Raw genomic sequence first — 6,580 nt, forward strand, 5'->3', positions numbered from 1 at the left:
TTTGCAGTGATAATCCAAGATGAAACATACAAATTCAAGCCTTAAATGTCAACATTCTCTAAAGCTCACGAGATATCAAGGGGGTGCTAGCATCAATAGTTAATTTAATGTTGTAAAGCGCAGAGATTAAAATCACATCCAGCTGTGCCGAGACAATATATATTTTCAAACGCGTTCTTTATCTCGGCGAAGCAACATCAATAAAAAGGCAGCGAGGAACACAGCACTTAAAAAAGGCAAATTTGGAGGCAACAAAGTGGCATTCTTAGCATTTCTAGATTAGACCGACTGATCGGAATCCGCGACCAAATAATGGCACTGAAGAGCAAAAACGAGCTCAGAAATTTCATATCGACAATCTCGGCATTTCCGCGGCCAGTCGAACACCTTGTTTACGAGACAATTATGTCATTTTGCTGCGCTCAGGATAAAAAGTAATTGCGAAAAGGGACAAAAATTGCCGCCTTTGTGGCGCGAGAAACTTTTTCCTCCGCATGAGCCATAACTCAAAGGCGGCAACGATAATTTGATAAATTGGTGCATTTTCATAAAGAGGTTCGTCCGTTTTTTGCCTTGCTCAATTACAGCTTAGCAGGCTCAAATAACTATCATCAATGCACGCTACTTCACGGCCAGCAATTTAACAGTGGCTCAGCCCTATAGCAACAACACACACCAAACTATCAATTTGCCCATTCTACCTGAAACCCACACACACGGGTAAAATGCATGAGAAAGAAAGCGGCACGCAGCCGTTTTTACCACGAATTTCTCACTAAAAAATCGTCAAAAATTTCATATAGTTGGCATTTCGATTTAGCATACACACAGAACTATTAATATATAGTGCTGACATGGAAACAAAATCGTAGCTGACCCCAAGCAAAATAGGTAATGTTTGCAAGTCTATTTTACTGACGAAGACAGGAAGGATTCATTAGAATATTTTGAGCAATTTTAAATCGAAGAACCTAGAATATTTATAATTTAAAACCAGCCCGTTGGCTCGCATTGTTAAGGCACTCTCAGGAGTGTCAAAGCAATGAGAGGTATTTGAGCAGTTCGGAGATCTAATACTGGCTACCCAATGTCAGAAATGGCAAAATGTGGTTAGTTTAGTGACTCGAATTGCTCAAATTGCTCAACGGGCTGGGAGGCGCACCGGCGCCGACTCGCTACTTGCTGGTTTGCACCTTTCCAGTATGCGTGATTTGGCTTCACGGGACAAATGTCTAGCGTTTCAATGCAGTCCTCGGTGCGGAGGCAAGTGGCCCATGAGGCTGGGTCCCTGTGCGGCCTGGTGCGCCCATGTTATCCGTTCGCGGTGTTATTGGGACCCGGGTTTCAGCATTCGTGCTAGTGCAGTGCGCGCCCTTCCCGGTCCTCCGGTCCTCGGACAGGGATAAAAAGAGCAAAAAAAAAAATAATTAATGAATAGATAATTTCATCGGTTAAATTTTAGCGTAGAAAACCGAGCCATTCTTGAACCAGATAATTCTGTAAAAATAGCCAAAAATATTGTTCCGTGTAGAGCAAGTTGCCACATATCAATGAATTACCCGTGGAAACTTAACGTGTCAATTTAATATTTACTTGACGCCACGAAAAAACAGTTTTTCTTGTTGGATCGTTTCTAATTTTTGTCAAGCGGAGACCATTCTCATTGCAATATTTTTGCTTAGAGGGCCTTGAAATCCTGCACACTGCATTGGGACTGCCGCACACAGTTTCAATAATAGGCTCAAGGGGCGAATTCCTGACCAAATCCCGACTCACGGCCGGCGCGGTACCGCAGAGAGAAGAACATAATCGGTCCAATATATAAGTACAAGAGAATATGTATGCGCGCATTGTTATTATAAAAAGACACCTGTTATCCGTGTGAATGCTGCCTTTGATTGTGCCGCCGCAGAGAAAGAAAAAGAGCCTCTGTGACTTCAAAGCGTCAAGGATTATTCACGTATTCACTGCTCAGAGAGAGAGACCCATCCCATAAAAGTATAGCAGCGGGAAAATCGGATATTTATGGAGCAGCATTCGGAGATTTGACATTCCTTTCCCGCAGATGGACGTGCACGGCGGCTTTGAATAATTTGTGCTTCTTAGCGGCTGCAGGGACACTCAAAACGTTGATCAAACAGCGTGTCAGACTCGTCGTCGGCTGACGGAAATTGGCTTTTTCTCCTTTTTATCGGGCCGAATTGACACTAATTAGTTGGCCGGTCAACTGCCTACTCACGATTTTGAAAAGACCTTTTCATTAGAACACACCTGTCCTGGGACTCATTGCAAGCAGTTTTACGAAAATTAGCTGCCGTCTTGTGTTAATCGGGGAAAGGCCAAAAGTGAGAAAATATAAAATTTAATTTATTGAACAGTTTAGTTGGCATGGTAGGCGTTCAAGAAGAATTCTTTTTTCCGCACCTCATGTTCCCAGGAGCTAAAAGTTTTAATTTCTCCTAAAAATGGTAAATCAACATCACAGAATTACAAAGTTTCAAATTTCTCTTTAGAAATTCACTCATCTAAATTAAAAAAAAGAATATCCTTCACTACTTTTAACACAAATTTTAACGATTGAAACCTTGCAACGGTTGCAAAAAAATCTTCACTCTATTTTTTGTATTGTGATTTGATAAATAATTATACTGTTCGTTCTATATCTATCCAACCCAACGCGAATGATTTAGACAAATGACATGTGCTGTCAGAGACTGCGAAGAGATGCAGTTTATCTTTCGCAATCGCTTTTTCTCCGTTAGAAATAGTTTGACTCATCACGTCAATAATTCCTACGTTTAACGATTTCTATTCAAATATCTGAAGTGAAACAAATTTCGCGGCCGTAAAGTCTTCATCTATGACATTTATTGGATTATAAGGAATAACATGGGTTTGGTCAGGTCGGTCTGCCGCATCGGCTCTGGAAATATGCATGTATACAGACACGTTCATATCGCGAGATGGTCGTAAATTATAAACTAGAAAAGGGCGCTGTAACAAAGTAGACGAAGAGGAAGAGAGCAAGCAAGAGCGCGCTGAGCGAGAGTGACATTCATTCTACACGATGTAAGTGTCAAACTGGTGTAAAATGAGGTGCTGTCACCGCGAGCAGCTTGTTTCAAAGCCAGCAGCCACTGGAGTCGCACTCGCTGATTCATAATATATTTCCACCACGAACAGTCGCTTGTATTTCACCAAGGCAAATCAATCAATATCAGCAGCAAGGCAAAGGAAGTGAGATTTAACGTTGCGACTTCTAAAGTATTGCAATATTTGTGGAGTCGAATATCGCAAGTATTTTTTTAATGAATAAATAATTTTAAATATAAAAATGTATTATTAAAACAACCTTTTCGTCGTTTTTACTGTTAAATAATTTTTTTACTTTTGAAAATAGTTCTCAACATGGTTTCTGTGAATATTTGCAGTTCATTAAACAAATTTAAAACAGCCGCTCTCTTATCGGAATTACTGCCTTGTAATGGTTATTTTATGTAAGGACAGTTAGATTTCAATAAACCCTCGCGATTAAGTTTCGAATTGATGGCTACACGTGAACGCTAAGGATAAACAAAGTTCAACGGCGAATTTCGAGAAAAGATCCTGTTAATTGCCAACAGAGAACCAACTTAATGGCTCACAATTAAAAATTTCCATGAAACGCTTGGAAAACACCCTGGAGTGGTAGATGATAATAATTAATTTTTTCTCTCTCCGCTTTTCTTGCGGGGCCATCTCAAGGTTTATTAAAATATATATTTATATACACACTCACACACTTGTATATGCAACGGCAGACGAAAAAATATTAAAACTGGTCGGCGGCAGGGGCTGCGATGAAAAAATAAAAGTGCTGCTGCTTGGGAGAGATGTTCTTATCCCGTCGGCGCCAAGCGGATATATCAGCCAATAAAATCTTTGTTGTAATTCAGGCCTGGACATTCCACCAATCATTATGGTACCGAGCCGGGTTTGTTTCTGATGAGTTTTATAGACGCCTGACGGCATCGAGCACAAGAGAGGCGAGCGAAACACGACTTGGCCATAATACCTGGTTGGGGCCCTGCAATTATAACCGCCGAGCTATGGCGAGCGAGAGAGATAAAAATATGTATTCCCGTCGTAAAAAGGCAGGGCTCCATCATCGTCACGAGGCCCAAACACCACTCTCATCATGTAAATGATTCCATAAATTAGTAATTCATTCCTCGGGGCAGCCTCGCTAAATTAAGAAAAACAAGATGGAGCAGAGTAGAAGCGGCGGCGTTTCGTGCTTTTGTGCGCCGAGGTTGTTTCGAATTTACATTTTAAAATGGTGCTTGGTCCGTTTCCACTTCGGTGTGTGCTCCTATATCTCTCTACGCACAGATAAACATTCAAAGGAGATAGACAATTGGGAATTCCATTATAGAATTGAACTCGAAAATCAACAACCAGTTGGAAATGAACCTACACTAGTATTTATCAAATAATTTGATCCAACTGATGGCTTTAATTACACAACATTAAAATTTTGAAGTCGTTTGAAGCAGCAGACAAGATTGAAATTTCTATTTTGCAAGTAGAACAATAAATACCCGTTATCATTTTCTCTGATATTTGTAACAGCACTGATTCTTATCTATGCGGTAGTAGCAAATATCGATTAATCTCCGAAAGCAGTATTCTCACAGCCAAGTTGACATTTTTAGTGTATCAAGCAGCCAAGCGCGGCCTTATTATTTCGGTCTGCAATATTCCAGCGCTTTTCGATCGTCCATCCAGTGCTCAGGCGCGTCTGATTGATGCTACTGCTGTGGACGAAGCCCAATTAGAGCAGACAGCCCTTTGTTTAGCCACTGCTGCCGAGTGTCCGCTCACAAACAGAGCAACGAGCATCAGGCACGCGGTCCCAATTTGAAATTTCAATGAGGCAAAATCAAGCAGCGCGCATTTTTATGCCTAACGCTTTAATACAGCCATTCGTTTTGCTTCACGTCAAGCGTTTTTGGTATGGACTGCGCTGCTATACTTGCAGACGCTAACTCTTCCCGGGCTCCAAAGCTATCTTAACGATTAGGAAACAGCAGCGTCAACGATGGAACACGCTTCTCCAGTGATTGAGAGGATGAAAAAATTGAATTCTGTCTTCGTGGTACAAGAAAGACATGATATGTTAATTTTAAACGGCCAAATAAGATATCGGATGATATATAATATTATTATAACTTATGTAGCGATTTGATCATTAATTTTTTCCTTACACAAGAAATATTCATGATAATGAAGCAGTTTAAGTCTCACAGAATCAACGAATTGTTGTCAGAAATAAAACTATAGATACCGACTCAGTATAAATGTAATAAATAAATTTGTGCTTCCACGCTAACTAAAGTCTTACAAAAAGCGTGAAGATCGAGGCTTGAAATTGCAATCTTCTCCCTTTTCCTTTGCGTGGCAAGGTGTAACAGATTAAAATATCAAAAACCTTCTCTATAGCAGAATTGCGTTATTAAAATCTAGTTATGACATTGATATTTTAATCAGGAACATCGCAGCCAATCTATTCTGTAACCTAAGTTCAACAATTAGTTTATTTGTATATTTCATAGATGTGTGGATATTTTTTCTAATTCACATTCACTCAACATGAAACGTTTCTGATTGAGGCGCGTCTTTCCTCAGCAGAAATATTCTTTTAGGTTCTTTGTTCGCTGCCAGAGCGATTTATGTAAATTTTGCAATAATTTTTACGGGGTTTAAAAGAGACAATTTCTTCATATTAAGTCACTATTTCATCCAGGATGAATTGCCCCTTCATTCCAATCTAAAAAATTTCTAACCTGCGTTACTTCTCACTTTATCATCTGCGTAGTCACTTAACTGTATTAATATTTTTCCTCTTTCCCGCTGCACTATATGCCGAACAAAATGGACCATAAAAACAATTTGTTGAGCTTATCTTTTACGACGCGAGAGGCTGAATCGGAGGATAGAATGCGAGTGAGAGAGATACGATTATGATTGCGACCGATGTGTTGAGCAAGAAATCCTTTCCTTGAGAGATGATTGAGTTTGCGTGCGTCTGGCCGTCTGGCGTGGATTGGTGGGTCGCTTGGCTCAATTTCACGACGTATACATCTATAGCAGCGAATACACACGTTAAAATTAAGTTGATGCGGCCGGGTGAAAATGGTTGCGCGAGTTGGCCTGCTGGCCGTGTTATTAAAACAACTGGCTAGCCGGCGGCCTCATTGGCGCAAAACACACGAGTCTCATGGGTTGCCTATTTTAAATTATTGATTTTAATTGTGATTTATCTGAGAGACATCTTTAAGAAGAAATTATTTTTAAATTTTCTGCAAGTTTAACGTTGTTAATTCCAGAGTTGATTTTTAGTTTAATTTCATTTACTTGACAACACGCATGTTACATAATAATACTATAATTGATAAGAGTTTTCATTTAGTTCTCAATATCTGTTTTAAAATGTATTTGACTCTCCCATGAAACTTTAGCTGATATTTTCGTTTTTTCATCCATTTCTGGTGGCACATTACCGTGCGTGAAGGAACAATATCATTGGATTAAAATTCAC

Source organism: Cloeon dipterum, chromosome 3 (assembly GCF_949628265.1).
Source record: "Cloeon dipterum chromosome 3, ieCloDipt1.1, whole genome shotgun sequence".
In the NCBI taxonomy this organism is placed as follows: Eukaryota; Metazoa; Arthropoda; class Insecta; order Ephemeroptera; family Baetidae; genus Cloeon; species Cloeon dipterum.